A 24740-nucleotide genomic window follows, 5' to 3' on the forward strand; every position below is an offset into this window, starting at 1 on the left:
ATCAAATCGTATTCAGCCAAAACTGTAGAAGGGTATCACAGAGGTGGCTAAGGAAGTTAATTAATTTTTGAAACATTCTGTTTCTAGACTTAGTAACTTCTGTGTTATTCATCATCTTTGTAAATTTTTTACTTTTCCTGAATTCTCTTCTTATTCGAAATAATATTCATATGCTTACTTACTATATATGTTAGTATTTTGTCACGTTTTAGTCAAAATTATACTGTGGGTAATGTGCTGAAAACTCTACAAATATGACATATTGAAAATACTGATGTATACCAATGTCAGTTTCAGTTACCCTATTGTTAGACATCAGTTGGTTTGTATATTTTGATTCTTAAAACATGACAATTATGATGTGTGTGTGTGTGTATATATATATATATATATATATATGTAAAAGAATTTATTTATTTACTTGACAGACAGAGATCACAAGCAGGCAGAGAGGCAGGCAGAGAAAGAGAGAGGGGGAAGCAGGCTTCCCACTGAGCAGAGAGCCCGATGCGGGGCTCGATCCCGGGACCCTGGGATTGTAACCTGAGCCAAAGGCAGAGGCTTCAACCCACTGAGCCACCCAGGAGACCTGAAAATATATATATACATATATATATATATTTTAAAGTTTTACTTATTTGAGAGAGAGAAATAGAAAGAAAAAGAAAGTGGGGGAGGGGCAGAGGGAGAGGATGAGGGAGGGAAGTAGACTGCATGCTGTTCAGGGAGCCCCACATGGGACTCCATCCCCGGACCATGAGATCATGACCTGAGCTTAAATCAAGAGTCAGATGCTTAACCTACTGAGCCACCCAGGCATCTCTATAGTGAATATCTTTGATAAAAATATGTTTCTATGAACTTTGAGAGATGATGATGTCCATGTAGTTTCATCAGTTGTCACAAACATACCACTCTGTTGGTAGCTGTTGATGACGGGGAGGCTATGCATGTGTGGGGACAAAGGGTATTGGGGAAACCTCTGGGACACCTGGGTGGGTCAGAGGGTTAAAGCCTCTGCCTTCAGTTCAGATCATGATCTCAGGGTCCTGGGATCGAGCCCCGAGTGGGGCTCTCTGCTCAGCAGCGAGCCTGCTTCTCCGTCTCTCTCTGCCTGCTTCTCTGCCTACTTGTGATCTCTCTCTGTCAAATAAATAAAATCTTAAAAAAAAAAAAGGTATATGGGAAACCACTATATCTTCTTCTCAACTTTGCCATGAGCTCTAAAAAATAAAGTGTATTTTAGGGGCGCCTGGCTGGCTCAGTCGGTGGAGGGTGTGACTCGATCTTGGGGTTGTGGGCTCAGCCCCACGTTGGTATATAGAGATTACTTAAAAAGAAAATCTTTAAAAAAAAACACTGTAGGGCGCCTGGGTGGCTCAGTGGTTTAAGCCGCTGCCTTCGGCTCAGGTCATGATTTCAGGGTCCTGGGATCGATTCCCGCATTGGGCTCTCTGCTTGGCAGGGAGCCTGCTTCCCTCTCACTCTCTCTGCCTGCCTCTCTGCCTACTTGTGATCTCTGTCTGTCAAATAAATAAATAAAATCCTTTAAAAAAAAAAAACACTGTATTTTAAAAAACCTAACTTGCGGCAAGTTGTACTTGAAAGTAACATACAGGGAAATCAGGGAAAACAATCTTTGCTTCTGTACATTATTTTCCTTAATCTTATGACTCTCGTGCTCTTGTTCTCCCTCACTTTCACTAGCAAATCCTTTTCAAAATGGGTTTGACAATTTACATTTCCATTAACACATCCTCATCACCACTGTGTATTGTCATTAAAACTAATACGTGCCAGTTTGACAAGCCAAATGTATCTTGTTTAAATTTACATATTTTTTTGGCTCCCTAGTGATTCTGAACATTTGGATGCCCACCATTGAAAGTAACTGTTCGAATCTTTTTTGAAAGTTTTTATTGTAACGTTGGTGCATTCATTATTGAGTTGTTTAATGTATCCAGGCATTTCTCCTATAGCTCAAGGTGTTCATAGTCGCTGCCTTTGGCTCGGGTCGTGATCCCCGGGTCCTGGGATCGAGCCCCGCATCGGGCTCTCTGCTCTGCAGGTAAGCCTGCTTCCCCCTCTCTCTCTGCCTGCCTCTCTGCCTACTTGTGATCTCCCTCTCTGTCAAATAAATAAATAAAATCTTAAAAAAAAAAAAAAAGATTTGTGTATAAAGTGATCCATTAATGAGGCAACATAATTCACAACTGGTTTTAATTTTCTGGTTATCCGAAATTGTCACCAGGAGCACAGGAGGGTAAAAAATACGTATACTAACAAAAATCTCCTTTGTCATGACAGGGTCATTCTCAGTCACTTTTTATCCGTAAAAAAACCACGAGGGATGAAGTGATAAAAATATGTAGGAAGAATGAACTCCTGTGGCCGAAGCGATGCTAGAAACCATAAAATTGGATTTACCTGTAGTGTGTAGGTTATATAACTATACCCTCTCTTACAGCTCTAAAAACACCTAATTTAAATGTGCCCACAGAAAAATAACTACTATGGAGTATTAGTTTCTTTGCCTTTTCTCCTTCTGTAACATTACCTTCATACAAATACAGCGAGAAAATTGCCTAGTTATGTATGTGTATTGCTCTCCTACTACAAATATTTACTGGTTCATTAATTTATTAACCTTTTGTCATATTTCTCACAATTTTCCCTTCTTTGTTATTTGCCCTTTTCATTTGTTTGTGCTTTGATTAGTAAAAAGATTTTGTACATCTTTTTTAAGATTTTTATTTATTTATTTATTTGACAGACAGAGATCACAAGTAGGCAGAGAGGCAGGCAGAGAGAGAGGAAGCAGGCTCCCCGCAGAGCAGAGAGCCCGATGCGGGGCTCGATTCCAGGACCCTGGGATCATGACCTGAGCCGAAGGCAGAGGCTTTAACCCACTGAGCCACCCAGGGGGTGCCCCAAAAGATTCTGTACATATTTGAATCACTTTTTGTTTTTATTTAATGGTTTCCATAGCTTCTGTACTTACAGAATTCTTTCCATTTCTGTATTTCTAGAAATACTGTAAATCCTAATCCAAATCGCCCATGTGTTTTATGATTTCGTGTTTTATGTTTCATTGCAATCCATCTAAAACTTACTTCAGTATATGATGTGAAGAAATCTAGTTTTCATTCAATTTACATAATTTATTGAGGAATCTCTCTACCTTGTCTTATTTCCTTAATTTTAATACGAAAATTCCATAAAGAGTTAGGGTCTGCTTCCAAGCTATCTTTTTTATTTTTCTTTTTTAGGATTTTATTTATTTATTTGACAGCAAGAATACAAGTAGGCAGAGTGGTAGGCGGAAGGACAGGGAGAAGTAGGCTCCCTGCTGAAATCCCAGGACCCCAGGATCATGACCAGAGCGGAAGACAGATGCTTAACCAACGGAGCCCCCGGGGACCCCCTAACACATCTTCACAAGCGCTTTATAGTATATTTTCATGTTCGGCAGTGGAACCACCGTTTTTATTCTGAACATTATGGCCACAATCGCCTCTCTTCATTTTTAGTTTTCACAATATAGACTAGTTGAGGAAGAGAATTTTCAGCACAATTACAACAAACAAACCTACAAAACAAGAGGAAACCAATGTCTCGTTTTTTCAAGAGAAATGAAATCAGTTAAGATAAAAAAAGACTATTGTATTTAAATGTCCTTTTACTGCTGGTTATTTATAGGCTAATTAAGAGAAAATTTAGCACTTAATTCTTTTAGTTTATCCCTTCTTATTTCAGTACATACTGAGATGTGCTAGTTCCAAAAGCTTTACTACTTAATAGAAAAACAGAAGTCGGTGGCCTGAGTTACAAGACTCAATAATTTTGCCTACCTGTAAAAGAATTCTTGGCATTTTCTAAACCTGTATCTTTAGATTTTTGAGAAATCTTATGAAAAGCCATTTGTGGGACATGTTTTCCTTTGTAAATTCATCTCTTTAAGTGTTTCAGCATTGTATTAAATGACATTTTCATTTTAATAAATTTCTCTTGATGTTATTTCCATATGAATAAATTTTCCAGGGTGATAAAAATTTACTATTAAGGCATCCACATTTTTAATGGAGTCTTTTGATGAATAATTCAATAAATATGCAAATAAATGACATATTTACATGTACCGTAATGCGTTTTTCAAATTTAGGCAAATTCAATATTCCAAACTTATTCAGTTGTGAAGGAAGCCTTTTCTTACTGGTTCACCATGTCTCAACTAGACAGTGAAAGACAGCAGAGTTGTTGAAATGATTATTCCTTGCACTGGACCTTAAAATAACCTATATTAAAATATTAATGCATTGCAAAATATGTGTGTAAGTAAACAATCTCTGGTAACACTTGAAGGTTTGACAGAAAGTAATTTAAAATTAATTGTCAGTCCACTTGAAGTGACATAGACGTCATAATCATCCTCCTGCCTTTATTTTTTGAGGCATCACATTTTGCAGTAGATGCCGCCTTATAAAATCAGGTCATAGTACCGTATCAGGCCATGGCATATTGGATTAGTAAGAAGTACATACTGGTTTAGTCAAGGTTAGCATCTTCTAAGATCTGGGATCTCTGCTGGTAACTTTACATAGTCGTTTTCATCTCTGATCTTTGCGACCAGCTTGCTAATGTATTATTACCATCTTTTTTTTTTTTTTTGAGAGAGAGAGAGAGCAGGGGGAGGGGCAGAGGGAGATGGAGAGAATCTCAAGCAGATGACGCTCTGAGTGTGAAGCCCCACATGGGGCTGATCTCACGACCCTGAGATCGTGACCTGAGCCGAAACCGAGTCCCAACCCTTAACCGACTGAGCAATTCAGGCCCCCCACTATTGTTATCATCTTCATTATACGACGAGCAAACTGAGAGATACATTAAGTAACTTGCCCTGGATGTCACCGGAGTGATCTTGGGTGTTAGATGTACTCATGGATGGCACACATATACAAACATACAGTCATATGTATTTCAACTTCTTTATTGCAAAACATAACTTGATACCTCTGACTCCAGATTAACATGGTACTAGAGTTCATTGTTATGAACAAGAGCTCATTGTAAATTTTTCTCCCTGTCCATAATGTTAACTTCCTTCAATAAAATCCCTCGATCCCATTAGCTTAATATATTTACTTCTTTACTTAATTTCCTTGAATGTAACTAATACCCAGAACCTCTCAATCAGCTGCCCCACTTGCCACCTCCTTCCCTATGGCCTGCTTAAAGGCTTTTTGAGTGAAATCTTCAGATAGGAAAGAAGAGAAAGGGAAAGGGAGGGAAGAAATACATACATTCACTTCTAGACAGTTTTTTTCATTTCTTCATCATGGGCACCCGAGACAAGTTTTTAAAGATCCTTCTTTATGACTAGTCTATTCTATTTTATATTAACTCATGCACACAAATACCCTAAAACTGTGGCAAGGATGAAACAAAAATCTTTACCTTCTTATTCCCTCTTAGCATAGTTAGGTATTAGGTATTCGAAAGTTGTATTCCATACCTAGGCTTCACAAAGAAGAGCAAAATATTTTTCCAAAACGTAAGTCTCCAAAGACCCAATTGAAATGTTATTTTTTTTTCTACCTAACAGTATTCAGCAGAGAGAATCCAAAGGGTTAGAGCAGTTAGAGTTTTGACATCCTATCCTCTTTGCCACATAGTTGACATAATAAGAATGTAATTGATCAGTAAGAAAAGAAGGTCTATATTGCTTTGTACCGAAGCCCTATTTTTTGTTTTCTGGTTTTGATGGGTTTTGTTTTTTTTCCTGTTTGGTTTTGTTTTCTTCTCAATTCAAGTCGTTAAGTAGAGACTGACCATCTCATACTTCACTGCGAAAATGTACACAGCCAACAGTGGTGCTGGTTAGAATCTTTTGAGAACTTTCTGGTGGTTGACATTTGTTGTTTCAGAACATGTCACTACAAAAGCACAACGTGGAAGTTGCAGCCATGACTGTGGTTGGAACAAACCTGGTAAATGACTTGGAACCCACAGGGAATACTCTGTGGTGAGATAGTCACTAGGGCCACCCTAGGGACGATTTATTATCTCTCCTTTGTCAATTTAATAGAAAGACTCACCCCTCTTTTCCCACAAGAGCTGTAGCAGTCTAGGGCACACGTTCCAAGGGTGTGTCCGTGTCTGAGAGCGCGTCTCCATCTAGTGTAGTGATTAAGTCTACAGACTACCTTGCTAGGGTTCTAATCCTGACCCCATGACATGCTAACTGTGAGCGGCAACACGCAAGTTAATGAAATGCTCTGTACCTCAGTTTCCTCCTCTGTAAAACACAGGTGATATGTGTGTTTCCTCATACAGTGGTTGTGAGGACTGTAGAGCTGTGCAAGACACTTGATGATCCCTTTGGAAGCATGCCGGAAGGAAACACTGTGGTGGTGTGCACACACGTGTGCTGAGGAGTGGGGACGAGATGGTGTGGGAGTCATCAGAGAAGGTTTGGGAGCATAAGTGATTCTTGGGAAATCTTGAAGAACAACTCGTTTTCCGAGCACACAAAATGAGGAGGAGAGACAGCATCCCCAACAGGGGCCGCTTCATGAGAAAACCTGATGCTCCGTGGGAACAGCAGATTCCATAGAGCTGGAAGGACTGTGTTTGGGGGAGGGGCAGGAGGTGTCCGCTAGGCTGAGGAGTTTACCAGGGAGGAGGTTGAGACTCCGAACCGAAGTTGTGTCCATCACTAAGACCCACACTTGTCTGGGAAAGACTAGGCAACTGAAGGGATGAGCTCAGTAGAATGATTTGGGAAGCGTGGCGTTTGGGGGCTCTGATTGAGGAGACAGAACGTCTCGTAAGAGAATCAGAATCTAGGCATGTTGAGTTTGATATACTAACCAAATCCTGGCTGTTGGCGGGGAAAAAGGTGACTTGAAAGTCGGCACGGAGGATAACCCGTGACCTGTGATCCCAACCCTCTGTGCCTTATGGCTGCTCAAAGGGAACAGCCTTGGCTTTTCTGCCTGGCCACAAAGGTGTGAATAACTAGCTGCCATACCTCCTCGGTGAGGCCCCTAGCAGGTGATTACAGTTTTCAAAGGGAATCGTTTACTGCCTGCCATTCCAGACTGATGAAGGAATTCCGTGCAGACCATTTGCCTGGCTGCCTGCCACGCACAGCAAAAGAAGTTTTCGCCATCAACGCCAAGGCTTCAAATTGGCATTTTCATAAAAACAGGCAAAGCAGCCCATTATCTAATTGATGTCCCTAAATTATGGGGGCTGAGGGAGTCAATGTCAATGCACATGGTGTTGAGCCACTTTTTTGGAAGGCACTCAATTCTATCTAGGCTGGGAATAGTCTCTGTATAAAGAGAGGCCTAGATTCCTTTACTAAAAAAAGAATTCAAACTTCCTCATTTGAACAGCTTTCCCATACACAATTTCTGGAAGCAAACATTAGGACTCTTTACCAAGTTCCCTTTGCAATCTATTGTAAGTAAAGGAAATGTACCATGACATTTTAAGATGAATTAGAGGTGACACGTAACACAGCTGTACATATCTCTTAGCACAAACAAGCTTTCTGCCTAACAAGACTTGTTTCTGTTTGGGTTTAATTTCTCAGAAAATCGTCAGTCAGCTTCGTCTGAGGCTCCTCACGCTACAGTAATGACATCCATCCTTGACTTGCCACCAGAAGCAACTCAGTGTCACCAGCAATGCGCTCGGTGCCCCACTTAGAGGAGGAGAGGTGAGAACCGAGATCACTTTATGAAGAGGGGATGGTGTTTTCGCCAGCAAAGGCAGGCCCATCAGGGAGGAAAAGGAATCAAGTGAAATCGAAGCAGATAGCACCATGCCCAGCCCCACTCAGCTGCCTGGCTGGCCCTGGGTGGGTGGCCTGGGCAAGTGTGTAGCTGCGCCTCGAAGCGTTCAGTCACCCCAGCGTTATGTAATGCATTCCACTCCTCCCATGTAGCCACTACAACAGACCAGCAGCCTACCCTCCTCACATGGGATTCCACCGAGTGCCTGCTACACACAGACTCTGTGCTGGGGACCGTGACCTCTATGGAAGTGAAAATCCACGTCTAACTTTTTAAAAAAATGATTTCATTTATTTATTTATTGTTTCATTTGAGAGAGAGTGCGTGTGACTGGGGGAGGAGCACAGGGAGAGGGACAAGCAGACTCCATGCTGAGCACGGAACCGAACGCAGGACTGGATCTCACGACCCTGAGATCATGACCTGAGCCACAATCAAGGTCAGATGCTCAACGGACTGAGGCCCCACCCTGGCGCCCCGAAAATCTGGTACACTATGTAGCCTTGCGGGTAACTTGGTCGACAAGCATGTTTTGTGTTATATGTATTATATATTTTTTCCATAAAGTCAGCTAGAATGAAGAAAATGGTATTAAGGAAATCATAAGGAAGAAAAAATTCACTGCAGTACTGTACTGTATTTATGGAAGAAAAAAATCCATGTACAAGTGGACCTGTGCAGTTTGAACCATGTCGTTCAAGGGTCAACTGCACTTTATGTGAATTAACTCATAAATCTTCACCACCACTATGGATTATCATCTCCATTTGCAGGGGAGGAAAATGAGGCATGGAGACTAATTTGCCGATGGTCACATGGCTAAGAAATGGAGGAGTCAAAATTTGAAACCAAGGAGTGGGGTCTAGCGTGACATCCTTTACGGTTATCTTCACCATCTTCTATGATGTATGACAGTGTCTGTACCAGGAAGGAACACAGAATCTAGGTAGGCAAGTAGACATAAAAATGAATAAATTATCATACCGTATCATATGAATTTGAGCTAGCCCTGAAGGCACAGAGGAAAGAATAGAACTTTCCAATTATTAAGTACCTACTAAGTGCCAGTTACTATGAAAAGTGCCATACTGACATTATTTCATTTAGTTCTTTGAGTATCGGAATCCTGTCGGTAGTTGAGGTCACCTTAGGCTCCCCAAAATACTACAGACAGTGTAGCATTTCAAAGATATACCTTTGTAGTCATCATTTTCCTTAGTATGGGTAAAGAAATAGCTTCTCTATTTTTATAACAATTTACTGAGATGTAATTCACATAAATTAAATGTGTGTAATGCGGGGGTGCCTGGGTGACTCAGTTGGTTAAGCATCTGACTCTTCCTTTCGGCTCAGGTCATGATCTCAGGTTGACACGGTTCTGTGGGAGTCTGCTTTTCTGCCTTGCTCTCGGACCTTTCCCCCGCCCCCGACCCCCTCACATGCATTTTCTCTCTAAAATAAAAATAAATTAATCTTTATAAATAAATAAGTATATACATAAAAAAGTGTGCAATCCAGTGGTGGTTAGCCTAGGCACAAGGCTGTGAATCATAACCACTATCTTGTTCTAGAACATAGTCATCACCCTAAAAAGCAATCCTGTACATTTTCAGCAGTCAGTCCCCATTCCCTTTCACAGAGATGGTCTCTGTTAAACTGTGGTCTGCTTCCCTTTTTTTTTTTTTTAATAAATAACAGCTTTATTGGGATATAATTCACACATCATACCACTGACCCATTTGAAGCTCACAACTTTAATGTTTGTTAAGATATACCTGGCATTCTGCAATCATCACTGCTATCAAATTCCCAAATTCCTACTGAGAAGAGGGGGATAAAAAGAGCACAACTAGGGGCACCTGGGTGGCTCTGTGGGTTAAGCCTCTGCCTTCGGCTCATGATCTCAGGGTTCTGGGATCGAGCCCCGCATCGGGCTCTCTGCTCAGCAGGGAGCCTGCCCCCCCCAACCGCCTCTCTGCTTACTTGTGATCTCTGTCAAATAAATAAATAAAATCTTTAAAAAAAAAAGAGCACTAGTAAATTGTCACAATGCTTTGTTCTTATAAAGACTCAGCCATTTTCTTTGAATAAGAGTTACTTGAATTGTTGCAAAACTTTGGTTAATTTCCAGAGTTCTAAAAAAGTCCATTTGACAATTTTTGCCCGTGTTCTTGTTGCTTCTATGGAAGAGTAGATTTCCTGAGGTCCTTACTCCATCATCCCTTTGGAAATAGTTTCTTGCGCACGACTAAAAATGCAAAAGCTCTCAGATGCTCCAGGTCCATTTATAAACTACAAACCATCTTTCTTAATATAACAAGCCCCACTTGCATCATGTAGCTATATATTTTAAAGTCTCTTTCCTTCCACTTTTCTTCCTTCCATAAATACTTACTGAACCTCTACTATGTACTAGGATCAGAACTAAAAGCTGGATGTAAAAAGCTAAATAAAGTAGAATTTATGCACTCATGGATCTGGGGGTGTTGGGGCACAGACAAGTAACCTCTCCAAGGATATCTAGGGCAGAGGGGGCACTGGGACCTATTATTATCTCCTTCCAATGATGCTTCGAAGGAGGATAAGACTCTGAAATTTATTCATTCAACAATATATCATATGTCAAACACGGTGCTGAACGTTTAGAATGTGGCAGTGAACAATCAGATATGGTCCCTGACTTCATGGAGCTCATAATCTGCGGAGGAGTTCGTGGAAATCCACCATTCACTTGATTTTAGGCACTGTCTCCATTCACTGTGGAGTTTGGACGACATTACAGTAGTTCCCATGTGTGGAATAACCAAGAGAAAATAAAAGGAATCATAGAAAGAGGCTGGTATTGAGCATAAATTCTGACTGAGTCCTGTCATAGAGTGACCAGCCATCCCAGTTTGCCTGAAACGTTTGTGGATTTAGCGTTGTACCTCCTGGCCCAGGACGTTGATCACTCTATTTGTTAATTACTATTTGTGTTGATAGCGACAGACAGATAAAATTTATATACACATATATAAATGTATTATATATTATATATAAATACTATCTATGTATTATATATACATATGTTTAAATATATAATTTAATACATTTTTTAAAAGAGTTTATTTTATTTTAAGTAATCTTAATTTTAAGTAATTTTAAGTAACCTGCCTACCAGGGGCTCAAACTTAAAACCCCGAGATCAAGAGTTGCATGCTCTACTGACTGAGCCAGCCAGGCTCCCCAAAATATGTTTTAGTAAGGAAGAGCACCAAAGTGTGTGTGAACGGTTGTATTGAGGCAGGCCATGTATACAGAAGCAGCATTACAGATAACATTCCCATAGATGAACAACAGCAGATGAAAATATCAACTTAGCAGTTGTGCCACATTGTTTATTTTCAACTTTGTTGCACCAGGACCTCTGTTTCTCAGGCCCCCTTCCCAGTATGGCTTGAAGTCAGAGTTAGCCAAATCTGGGAGGCAGAAGCAACAGCTGCTGCGCCGGGAGGGTTAGCATTGTTTGCGCGCACTGAGAGACCACACAGAGGAGCTGGCTGTCCTGGTTTGCTTTCCTGCCTCCCCACTCAACTCCAGATTACCAGTCCTGCTGACCAGAAGCGACCCAGACCCACCACCAAAGCATCCCTGAGCAAGTTTGGCAGCAGTAGACGCAGTCAACAGTGTTTCATAGACTTCCGCATGGCCCCCTTCCTGGGGTGTGCGCAGATTCCTCTGTAAGCTCTGACTGTTCGCCTCCGTCAGGGCACCTTAGTGATTTCTGTCGGATCCTTCACCCCCCCTTTCCAAAACATTACTTCCCAAATTCCCCCACAACCGCATGTGGTCTAGTTCTCATGATGAACTCTTTATTCCACAACAGACTGAGAGATGAAACAGCAAGATATTCTGACCTAAATTTCATTTCTTGTGGACAAAGAGGTTTTGATTAAACCTAAAAATGGGGTTCCTTCTATCTTGAGTACCTGCCAGTGGTTCAATGTTAGCGATGGATCGTGCGCTATTCCCTTCATGCTCTCATTACTTAGTCCTTTTACGTAAATGGTTTCAATCCTGATCCCATTCCTTTTCTGACTTTTAACTGATAGTCATAATAATGATTATGAGGGGCACCTGGTTGGCTCAGTGGGTTAAAGCCTCTGCCTTCGGCTCAGGTCATGATCCCAGAGTCCTGGGATCGAGCCCCACATCGGGCTCTCTGCTCCGTGGGGAGCCTGCTTCCTCCTCTCTCTCTGCCTGCCTCTCTGCCTACTTGTGATCTGTCTGTCAAATAAATAAATAAAATCTTTTAAAAAAAGATTATGATAATTATTAACATTAATTAAACACGCATTAGTTACCAAGAACATTGACAAGCATTTTACATGCATAACTTCTTAATTCTTCACAACAACCCAATGAGGTAGCTCTATGGACAGCTTTGTTTCATAGAGCACACAACTTAAACTTTCAGATATTCGATAACTAGCTAAAAGTCGCCCAACTAGTAAGTGGTAGGACAATAACTAGAACCAAGATCAACTGAGCCCTGCTATTTCTAAAAGCTAATTGTGAAAAAATACTTATGTTGTCAAATGCTATTTCTCCCCCCAATCTAAATATAATGCAAGCATTTTTGAGGGACTGTGGATTACACATGAAGCATCACACTTGACTAACCTTGCATCTAGCAGTTCACATCTGATCATTCTTATAAGCTAGTTAGGTGTTCTTCGTATTTTATAGGTGAAGAAACTAAGGTTCAGGAGGGTTAAAATATCTACCAATAACACAATAGTCAGGAACTAGCAGCGACTATCTTCACTCTCAAATTCTTTTTTTTTTTTTTTAAGATTTATTTATTTATTTGAGAGTAGGGAGGAGGCAGAAGAGAGAGAGAATCTTCAAGCAGACTCCCCGTTGAGACCAGACCAATGCAAGGCTCGATCTCATGACCCATGAGATCACAATCTGAGCAGAATCCAAAAGTTGGGCAGTCAACCGACTGAGCCACCCAGGGGGCCCCCACCCTCAATCCTTAACAAAGGCAATTCTTGACACAAGATATGTGTGTAAAGAATATGTTTGAAAGGGGACTGAGAATGAAGAGCATGTGGCCATGGCTGGACAGTGTTCAGGTAAGTGGGAGTAGATGAGGCTGGAAAGATGGGCTGGGGCCACACCATGAAGGGCCTAGCCTGATCCCTTAAGGAATTAGGACATTGCCCTGAAAGCATTGACTTGTCTAAGAGTACAGCACTGAGCTAGGGTTCAAGTCTAAGTTTCTTACTTCAAAGCCCATGATAGGATACATCTTCTAGTCTCTGCTGTTGTCACTGCTATCTAGTATACCACATACATGAAAACTCAGTTTACAAATCACATTTATAGCCATTATTTCATTCAAACCTCACATTCAACCCTGTGAGATAAGTATTGCTTTTAGCCCAATTTAAACATGAAGAAACTAAAACTTGCTAGTAATGTTAAAATAAATACACAGATACAGAGTGTGAATGTGGCAGATCCCACAATGAATCCCTAGGAATCTTACGCAAAATGTCATGCGTTTTCACTCCAATTTCCTACTGGATAATCTATAAATCTCTCCTTTAAGCACAATATGCAAACATATAATTTTCTCACCAAGGCCTGCTTCTCCTGTCATCTCTTTCTGGGAAAACGCACTACTCTCCAGCAAGTTATCCAAACCAAAAAAGCCTGAAGACATCCTGAAAACCTAAACATCTGAAGAGTTAGACCTTCATCAGAGTTTTAAATACCATCTGTCAATTGAGACACAAAAAATGACTATAAAAACACTGAGTTAAAAAAATACAAAAACCCTGAGTTTTTAAATCTGCAATATCCCATATTCTTAAGTTGATTACTCCCTCTCTGGTTCCTTGTAGTGATTACCAACGAAAGTTTAATAATTGATAGACTTCAACATGATGGGGGGTTGCCATGAGGCTCGGTCTGAGAGCAGGGAATTCTATTCTACAATCTTATGAAAGGCTGCCTAATAACATTTTAAAAAAAGATTTATTATTTTAGAGAGAACACCTGAGTGGGAGGAGGGGCAGGGAGAGAGAATCTTTAAGCAGACTCCCCGCTGAGCAGGGAGCCTGCCGTGGGGTGTGATCTCAAGACCCAAGAGATCACGACCTGAGTCAGAACCAAGAGTTGGATGTGTAATGGACTTAGCAACCCAGGTACCCCTGCGTAATATCATTTTTTAACAGATCTATTGAGGCATGATCGACATACAATAAACTACACATCTTTCAAGGGTATAAGTTCATAGTTTTTGACATATATGTACATCCATCAATACATCAAAATCAAGACAGAGAGTGCAGCCATCACAACCCCTAAATTCTTTCCTTTCCCTTACTGGGTCCTCTATGAGTCCTTCTACACACTCCTTGAGCAATGACTGATCTGCCTTCTGTCATTATACATCAGTTTACATTTCCTATGTATTTTTCTGTAAACGGAATTACGTATTTCCAACCAAGAATCCCATGGCATCCAGTCAGTCAGTCAGTTTGTTTTGAGAGCAACACAATAGGCATTTTCAAACTTAAAAGTTTATTTGCCATGCATTCTTCTTCAACAAATTACTAGGAGAGAGCTTTAACAACAACAACAAAATGAAGGCAAAAACTGAAACAGAGAAAAATATAAAAATGAAGAAATAGGACCCAACAAAAGAAAGTGGTAAACTAAATTTCTAGGATGATTATAAAGGGGCATCTTAGCGTGGCAGAGACTAATCCGTCCATTGGAGCCAGAGGACAGAATACCACTTGGGCAATGACTTCAAGAAAAGAAAGGAACCTGACTGATTATCTATTGTGCTGGTGTGGGAAAAAGATATGCATTGCCCTATAAGCGTAAGGGGCAATGCAGATAGGTACTTTGACGACTAAACAAAGAAACGAACAGGAAAATATAAGTAACAACTAACTCCGTGAATATAAAACAGGAAATCTTATGCAAGAAAGGGAATATAATAAAAGTGACACAGGTGCAAAATATTTGTGTGTTGGTAATAATCATCTGAAACCTGTATATATATATTTGGCCAAAAATGCTTGCATAGCTTTATTCAAATGATGGTGATTAAAAGAATGTTGAGTGGGTGATGAGTAAGTGCAGTGTAAAAGAATGGTAAGCTCTCTTTGTTTATAGTAGGGGTCAAGAGACTATATTTGTTTATGTCAGTAAAAATCTGAAGAATAAAATATATGGAGATTAATTGAAATATGAAGGAAACCAAAAAAAATTTAAAAGGTCAAAGTAGATTGAGAGAGTGGGAATCAGGGGTGGGCAAGAATATGGTTGGAGACTGGGACTACTACTTTGGTTAAACTTTGAAGGGTCAGTGGACTTTAAAATTATGAACCTATGGGGCCCCTGGGTGGCTCAGCAGGTTAGGCGTCCAACTCCTGATTTCAGCTGAGGTCATGATCTCAGGATTGTGAGATGGAGTCTATGTTAGGAGAACAATGAATAATATATCGTGAGGTGATAGATTGTGTGGCGTGTGATGTGTGGGGTAGGTGTGTGTGTGCGTGTGTGTGTGTGTGTGTGTGTGTGTTTGGGGAAGCCATGTGAAGAAAATACAATCAGAATATTGAAATAAAGGTGTTTTTAAAGGGATAAGCTGAGATTCCACTTGTTCTTGATTGGTGAGGGGATGGCCAAGAAAGATAAACTAACATTCTAGGAATCTGATGTTCTCATGTATCGCCTCAGATATTTCCAATAAGGCTGTACCCAAGAATGAGGACTAGAATCAGATTTTAGTGACTCTGTGCGGCACACTTGACTCCAAGTGTATTGATTCCATCTGAATTAAACTCTCTAGATGATAAAGAAACACTTGATATTTATTCCTGTAATAAAAGGGTTTATTTCTTATAAATTTTTTCGCTCAGTGGGCAGGTTTTATATGACTCGTGTGCCTCAGGTCAGTGCCATGTGGAGTTGCTGTAGCCCTTAGTGATGCTAACGATCTCCCGCTGGAATTAGCTAGAAGTTCTCATCTCACGTTTCAGGTTTTATCCCTCTCAACTTTTACGTAATCCTATTGTTTTGTCATTTGACTCTGTGGTCATCCCAGGAAGTAGAAAAGTGTAATCTTCAGTAAGCTCTGAATCAAGAGCCTGGATCTGAGGGAAGAGCACCAATAAGAAATCAGAGCACCACAACTGGTTTTATAGTAATAACTCGTTCTTATATTTTCTTCCAGACCAAGGATATCTTAGGATGCATCAAACTTCATTTATATTCGATTTATTAAACTTTATTAAAAATGAATGTAAGCAGTTAACCACTGGTAAGTAATGTGTGGAGAATTATTAACATCCTTTAGATAACTGACGAGGATCCTGTGTTTTACTTTACTGAATCTGATTCACAATTTTTTCAGTGCCTATTATGTGCCAAACACCAGGAATACAAAAATTAGCTCCTACCACTGCTAGGTTTCATAAGACCATAGACAAAACTGCAATACTAGTCAGATGTAACTAAATGCAGTGAGAAATACAGTGTGTTATGGGAACCCCTGGAGATGAATTTGGGAATGAGAAATGATGGAAGGGATCATATCACAGATTGGGGAATGGCTTGTGGATAAGAAGCGATGACGTCATCGCTGTTGCTTTGTTACTTTGAAGTCTCACGTAATGAAAAAAGCAGTGAAGTAAGTGACACGGTATGGCTTCCTTATTTACTCTAGTACAGTCTGAGAAGAATGGACAGGCCTCTTTCCTAGAAAGAACCCTTCGAAAAGGCTGCCATCTTGATTCCCACCAAGGGGTCATACCTGCTGACGGGTGTAGTTTGTAAGGCAACATCTCTAAGAAGACAGTTGTATGAAAGTCCAAAGGAACTTTCAATCTTCTTTTCAATTCCCTGCGAACCTAGAGGTAGGTTAGATATTTTTGGAATGTGCCACAGGCAGCCAGACAGGTTGGGGATTTCATGCCAGCCCATCTCTGTTCTAAAATAATGAAAGAAGCTCCAAGAAATTGTACCTGTCAAATGTGTCAGGGACTAAAAGCAAGAGGAGATCATTCTGACAGTTTTTAGCAGCCGTTGTGCTGATCACCCATGTTACTACTGCGCTGTGTTCCTGGGGAAGTGATGGGTGAGTAGCGAATTATGTGTTTCAGAATTAACTCAAAAAGATCTCTCAAATGAATTTGTTGCATTTCGACAAGTTTGGAAAAGCTGACTTTATATCCTAGTAAGGCTTGTACTGAGAGAGAGAGAGAAAGAGAAGGAGGGAGGAGACTTAATACATATTGGGTATGTATAGAGCAGACACTCTGATCATATTCTGGTCTTGTTTCTCAGTTCTTGTTTTCTTCCTGTGGATTTAACTCGCAAATGGAAATGAGCTTCCTGACACCCACGTGCAGTTGGGATGCATTGCATTTCTCTCATTTCCAACTTCACTGCAGGGAAAACAAACAAATAACATGAAGCAAATACCATTGGCCAAAAAACGAGCATCTGCATCCAGATGAGAAAGGCAGGATTGGCAATAAAAGAAGACATTGGCTCTGCTTCAAAATAAGTTTCTTTGGGGAATTTACTGGACTATTCTGAGTGTCAAATCATACATCTACTAGTCGCAAAGTTGTCTGAGTGTCATCTAATCTGTGATAGGTTGACTCAATACCTTCTTCCAAAGATTTTTATGTGATGCAGGGTTTAAATTTTGAAAGCAGATTATCTGAATGCATTATGACAAGATTTTAATCCAGAACTAAGTACCGAAATATTATAGATTTGGGTTTTCGGGAGTCCCTCTTAATCTCAGTTTTGCTTTCTGTGGTTTCAGTTTCCTTAGGCAGTGATACTCTGGAGGCAGGTGATCCTTCTTCTAATGCAACATCAGAAGATGGACAGTAGCCTGACAGTCTGTCACGATGCCTACGTTATTCACCTCACTGTGTCTCATCCAGTGGGCATTTTACCATCTCACATCATCACAGTAACATATTTTGAGAGAGAGACACCACAGTCACATAGCTTTTGGTACAGTACATTATAATTGTTCTATTCTATCATTAGTTATTATTGTTAATCTCTTCCTGCAACTAATTTAGAATTTTTTAAAGATTTTATTTATTCACTGGAGAGAGAGAGCATGAGCAGGAGGAGGGGAAGGGGTGGGGCAGAGGGAGAGGGACAAGCAGACTCCCTGCTGAGTGATGAGCCCAATGTGGGGCTCAACAGTGGGGGGGCTTGATCCCAGGATCCCGAGGTCACAACCTGAGCTGAGCCCAAGTCAGATGCTCAACTGACGTAGCCATCCAGGGGCCCCAGCCTAATGTATAAATTAAACTTTATCATAGGTATGCATGTATAGGAAAAAACACAGTCTGTACGGGACTCAGTACTACCCGTGGCTCCAGGCATCCAGGGAGTCACGGAATGTATTCCCCACAGAACCACTAGTTTCTTGAATGGAGTGTCGGAGGAAAATGTTAGACTTAATCAGAAAACTTGGGATGAGTTTAAGATTCTCCTCTTCCACTTGTTAGCTGTGTACCTTTTGACAAGTCACTTAAACTCCCTGAGCTCCAGTTTCCTCATCTTCAAAATAGGGAAATAACAGCTAGACCATGTGTGTATTGCAGGGCAGTTTTCATGAGTGTCAAAGGAGGTCATATATTAAATAATTTTGGAATTTTTAAAGAGCTGTAACAAATGTGAAGCATTGTTAAAGGCAGTAATAATATTTTTTATTGTGGTAAAATGTACATAACTTGAAATTGACCATTTTAACTGTTTTGACAGTTGAGTAGCATTAAGCACATTCACCTGATCTTGAAACTATGATCCTTGTCTCCAGAGCTTTTTCATCTCAAACTGAAACTCTGTACCCATTCCGCAGTAACTTCCCATTCCCCACCGTCCCCCTGCACCAGTCCCTGATAACCACTAGTCTACCTTCTGTTGAAAAGAATTTGACAACTTGAGATATTTGATATAAATTTGTCTTTTTGTATCTGGCTTATTTCATTTAGCATAAAGGATTCAAGATTCACCCATGTTGTAGCATCCATCAGAATTTCCTTCCTTTTTAAGATCGAATAATTGCATTGTATTTGTATACTACACTGTGTTTACCTATTCCTCTGTCTAATGGACATTTGGGTTGTTTTGGTTCATCTTTTGGCTATTGTGAATAATGAATGCTATCAACATGGGCATACAGATGTCTGTTTGAGTCTCTGCTTTCAATTCTTTTGGGAATATGCCTAAAAATGGAATTTCTGAAATCATATGGTAATTCTACATTTTTAATTTTTTGAGAAACCGTCATTGATTTATATTTTCCTCACCCCAAAAGTACGTATATAGTAAGATCTCATGGTAAAAAAATATTCATCCCCCTCTTTCCTTCCTTTTTTCCTTGAATCCTTCCTATCTTCCTTCATTCCTTTCACAGTGGACCCCTGCACTATCCAGACACTATACTAGCCACAGAGGATGGAGTAGTAAATCAGACCTATTCTATGTCCTCCCTGATCAGTTATTAATAGAAATTTAATACTAGAATTTGACTTTCAATAGTCACATATTATATTTTACATGTTCCTTGGTTTGAGGGAGCTTTACAATTATATTGCTTAAATTAAGTTCCTTAAAATATTTTTTGAACTTTAGATAGCATCCAATTAACTGCAAAATAAATTTAGTGGCTCACAAGAAGCATGTATTTTAAGTATAGTTAATAAAATACAATAGGAAGTTTCAGAAAAGCATTTCAAATTAAGGGTAAGAATTATTTAATGATATTTTTATTTTGGCATACACACACACACATTTTACGTAGCAATTCAAAATTACTTCTTGCTGTGAGAAAAAATCATGCAAAAAGTTTGAGAGCCATGCATAAAATCCCCTTTTTGCAGGGCAGGGGCTAATACTAAAATGGTGAACTTTTGCTTCTCCCTCATTTGCCTTGCCTTTTTTTAAGCTCTGCTAGAATTTACCAAAAGCAACTTTCTCATACTTCAGTTCCTTTTCAATGAAAGATTCCACTACTGTAGCTTATAAAGTAAGAGAAACGAAGTTGTTTTGATTTTTTTTTAGCTAAGAACTTCATAAACATAAGGGAAAACATTTCTTTTTCATTTCCTTTTAAAAACTTTCATTAAAAATAATTAATTGATAAATGGATAAAGAAGATGTGGTATATATACACAATGGAATACTATGCAGCCATCAAAAGAAATGAAATCTTCCCATTTGCAACGACGTGGATGGAACTAGAGGGTATCATGCTTAGTGAAATAAGTCAATCGGAGAAAGACAACTATCATATGATCTCCCTGATATGAGGACATGGAGATGAAACATGGGGGCTTAGGGGGGTAGAAGAATAAATGAAACAAGATGGGACTGGGAGGGAGACAAACCATAAGTGACTCTTAATCTCACAAAACAAACTGAGGGTTGCTGGGGGGAGGGGAGGTTGGGAGAGGGTGGTGGGGTTATGGACTTTGGGGAGGGTATGTGCTATGGTGAGTGCTGTGAAGTGTGTAAACCTGGCGATTCACAGACCTGTACCTCTGGGGATAAAAATACATTATATGTTTATAAAAAAATAAAAAATTAATAAAAAATTTTTAAAAATTGACATATATAGTGTATTATTAGTTTTACTGGTAGAATTTAGTGATTCATCAGGTGCATATAACCCCCAGTTCTCATTACATCATGTGCCCTCCTTAATTCCCATCAGCCAGTTATCTCCTGCCCACCTTACTTCCAGCAACCTCAGTATGCTTACTAGAGTTAATAAGAGTCTCTTACGGTTTGTCTCCCTCTCTGATTTTGTCTTATTATATTAAGGAAAATCATTTATATATCTATATCCATTGCAAAAAATAATTTTCAGAGAAAATTTTAATTAGTATCATACAATTACATCTCTGTAGAGCCAATGTAAAAATTAATATTGTCCTTTCTCAATTAGGAATAAATATAGACTATTTTTTAAAGTAGGAGAATTTTTTAAAAAGGTAATTTCTTTTTCTTTTAATTTTTTTTTTTACTTTTTAAGATTTTATTTATTTATTTGACACAGAGAGAAAGATCACAAGTAGGCAGAGAGGCAGGCAGAGAGGGGGAAGCAGGCTCCCTGCTGAGCAGAGAGCCCGACGTGGAGCTCCATCCCAGATCCCTTAGACCATGACCTGAGCTGAAGGCAGAGGCTTAACCCACTGAGCCACTCAGGTGTCCCTAAAGTAGGAGAATTTTGATGTAAAATGTGAATGTCAAATTCTCACAACATTCCTGCTAATGTCATGTAAATCGTCTACCTTGTTTTTGCTTGGTTTCTTTTGACTTTCGAGGTAGTTTAACTCGAACAGAAAATATCTACCTATTTTGATCATCTAACTTGAACATGAGGCATTCAACTTGAACATAAGACACATAAGTCAGTTCCACATGTTGCTGTCTTTTAAATTGAGACTTATACATTTAGTTAAGCAAATTTCCTTAATCATGCAGCGTGAAAAACACATAATGTGAAGTATTCATGAATGCTCTTCACCAAATATGTCCAAGTCCCTGTCTCCTGGCCACATGGTGAGATTAAACATGTAGTTTAGTGGGGTCTCATGAGATCCGTTCAATGAGTTGTAAGTAGAAATAATGTATGATTACTGCCAATGGGAGGATTTATTTGCCAAAACAACACCCTCCAGAAGACTATTACCGAAGGTAAAATAACCAAGGACATTTGAGATGGTGGCTGCTCTGTCTGTGTGGGTCCTTGAGTACCAATGATCATCCGGGCCCCCTGCCAGCTGGAGATGTATATATCGCATAAGCAAGAGTAAACCTTTTATTGTTTTAAGCCCTTGAAATTTTGTGGCTATTGTAATCAGAGCATAACCACACATATCTTGTCCGACACACACGAGGAAATTCAGTGATGTTCACTCACAACTTCTGAACCAGTGGTTGACACTTTGGTTTGCTTGATCTAGAACTGTAAAGACCCGAGATTTGACCATCTTTGACCAATTCAGTCAAGAAAATGAACTGATTAATAGTATACAGGCTTAACAAATATCATGGAAATGCTTGTTGTGTATTGAAGGGAAGGAGAAATTCTTCTCTACCCTCAAGGCCTTCCTGCACTAATAATTAAATTTACTTGAGATAATTTAGCAGAAGGAAAAACCAAAGTTTTATTATGTGCACATGCAGCCCCGATAATGAAATTGAGACCTAAAGAAATTACCAAGGCGCAAGCAGTTTCCATATTTTCTAGACAAAGAGACGATAAATCTGTGAGCCTTTGACAGGACAAAGAAAATTTGGGAAGCTTCAAGTAGTAAGGAATTCTAAAGAGAATTTGAGCTGAGATGGTAAATTAGTAAAATGTAACAAGTGTTGTTTATACAGCCTTCTGGGCTCTGAATTTCCCGCCTCTGGTGATAAGGATGTCCCTGACCCTTCTGGTACAGGAAGGGTACGTTTCACGTGGGAGATTTATTTTCTGCTTTCAGGGGGACAGAGGAGGGTCTGAGTGGCCTTTTGGTGCAGGCTGCCTCTTAAGTAACTTTTATTTAAAGTAATCAATATGCCATTGTTGCACGTTTGGGGGAAGTCTAACCTCGGCACCTACAGTATATTAATATTTCATGAAATATATTTCATGAAATATATTTCACAAAAACTCCTGTTTCATAGTCAAAATGAAGATATTTCTTTGACTTGATTATTAACAGTCTTTATAATCTCATAACTTTCATAGTAGTTGCAACTCATATCGGACGAAAGGTTTGGATGTTTGAAAGACTTAAAGTTATGTAAGTAACTACAGAAGACTCAAGCCATATTTCTAGGGAAAGTAAGACCAACATAACCACAAAATATGTTAAATGGCAAAAATAAAGGTGAAAATATACTGAAGTCTTTTATAAAAGCTGATACTAAAATGGTACTAGAATTCTCATTCCTTTAAGTCCTAAAGCATCCAGGTTGTAAAATATTAAGAAACATAAAGTCTTAGTAAAAATTGTTTCTGATTCCACAGGAACATTTACGGCAGTGATGTGTGACACCACCAGAGGCAATGAAATAGCAAATAAAATTGGGGGAATATTAGATTCACAGAATGTCAGGAGATAAATTTGCTTATTCAGCAGATCCCCAGAATTCCACAAAAACAAATCTATAAAAAATGCAAAATGGTATTTATACAACTCAAAACTATTATAGAGAGAAACAGAGGGTTAATAGTAAATGTTTAAAGATAAAGCACCACCTCTTGATGGTCTTAAAACATGAAGAAATATTATAAAAAACACTCCAAATACTTTTAAGAAATATGATATGTCTTCTAAAATGGAAGCTATGGGTCCAGTGTTCTTAACACGCGCTACACATCTTGATGGCTGTCATTTTCCTTCTCTTGATGATATATAGGCCCCTGCTCAGCTCCCTACTACATAGGCTAGATACCACAGCGGAGCTCAATGCTTTGTGCACTGAATAGGAGTCGTGTTTAAAAGGCTAAAGGGTAAATTTCTCTTCTGACTTTGCATAGTGAAATTGATAATGTGAGTAATAATGCTGTTATTTCCAACCATGTTAGTCATGACAGTAATTATATTGACAAATAGAATAATTATGTATTTTATTCATTAACCTGACCAGTTAGTCTTATATTCTTTTTATTTAATGAAATCATCTGGCATTGATATTAAAACCATAGTGATGAGTAATGATTCGTATTGTGTCACTATTGGAAAGATGATTAATTTTTAAATAGCTCTAAGAAATGTAAATCTGAGGGCACCTGGGTAGCTCAGTGGGTTAAAGCCTCTGCCTTCAGCTCAGGTCATGATCTCAGGGTCCTGGGAACGAGCCCCGCGTCGGACTCTCGGCTCCACGGGGAGCCTGCTTCCCTTCCTCTCTCTCTGCCTGCCTCTCCGCCTACTTGTGATCTCTGTCTGTCAAATAAATAAATAAAAATCTTTAAAAAAAAAAGAAATATCTGGGCACATTTATGATCATCTCATGTTTTACTGAGAAAATAAATTTTAGATAGCAAAACTTGAGAAATGAAAAGATATGTGCAAATCTAAGATGGCCATTATCAACACTATCATCTATGGAAGTCAATACTTTATGTTTATTTCTCTAAAAAAATCCTATGCAAATATCCCTCTACTTATACATAGGTGTACGTTTCTTTTTTTTCTCTTTTTTTGAGGGGGGTATACAATGTTTCTAAGGAAAATACAGAATTAAAGCTTCCCAAATTTGGAAGGTAGCTTAGAGATCTAACACAAGGGCTCTTAAGCCATTGACCACGGAAGGGCTTCACAGAGTTAGTCCACCCCAGTCATTTTAGGAAAGGATTGAATCTGCTTCCTTATGCAGAAAAAGTAACTATTTGGGGTCTGATTTGAAAACAGATCTCCCACTGTGTTGCGTACTTGAAACAAATACAATGTTACATGTCAATAATACCTCAATTAAAACAAAAAAAAAAAAAGAAAGAAAACAGATCTCCCAGTAAGTGGAAACATGGTATCTGTCCTATGCAGTACACTTAAGAAACTCCCCTGGTTTGTACTATACCATCATTTCATTCCCAATGTCCAGTCAGGCTTCACTTATGAAGCAGTACCTCTCATTTAATCCTTACCACAATCCATTAAGGAAACATGATAAGAATATGTTTTGATAATGATGCTTTTAGGAAATCCATTTGTAATTTCTTCATCGTCACAAACTAGGTAGATTTTACATGTTTAAACATCTTTCTGTGTGCTGAATGTGTGGAACAAAATGGGATATAACTAGAATTATTGGGGACTCCTTCTTTTAACCACAACGACATAAGAGATGCTAGATTTACCCTCCTGTCTAAAACAATTTTTTTTTAAAAGTAAC

The sequence above is a fragment of the Meles meles genome, chromosome X (genome assembly GCF_922984935.1).
Source record: "Meles meles chromosome X, mMelMel3.1 paternal haplotype, whole genome shotgun sequence".
Lineage (NCBI taxonomy): Eukaryota > Metazoa > Chordata > Mammalia > Carnivora > Mustelidae > Meles > Meles meles.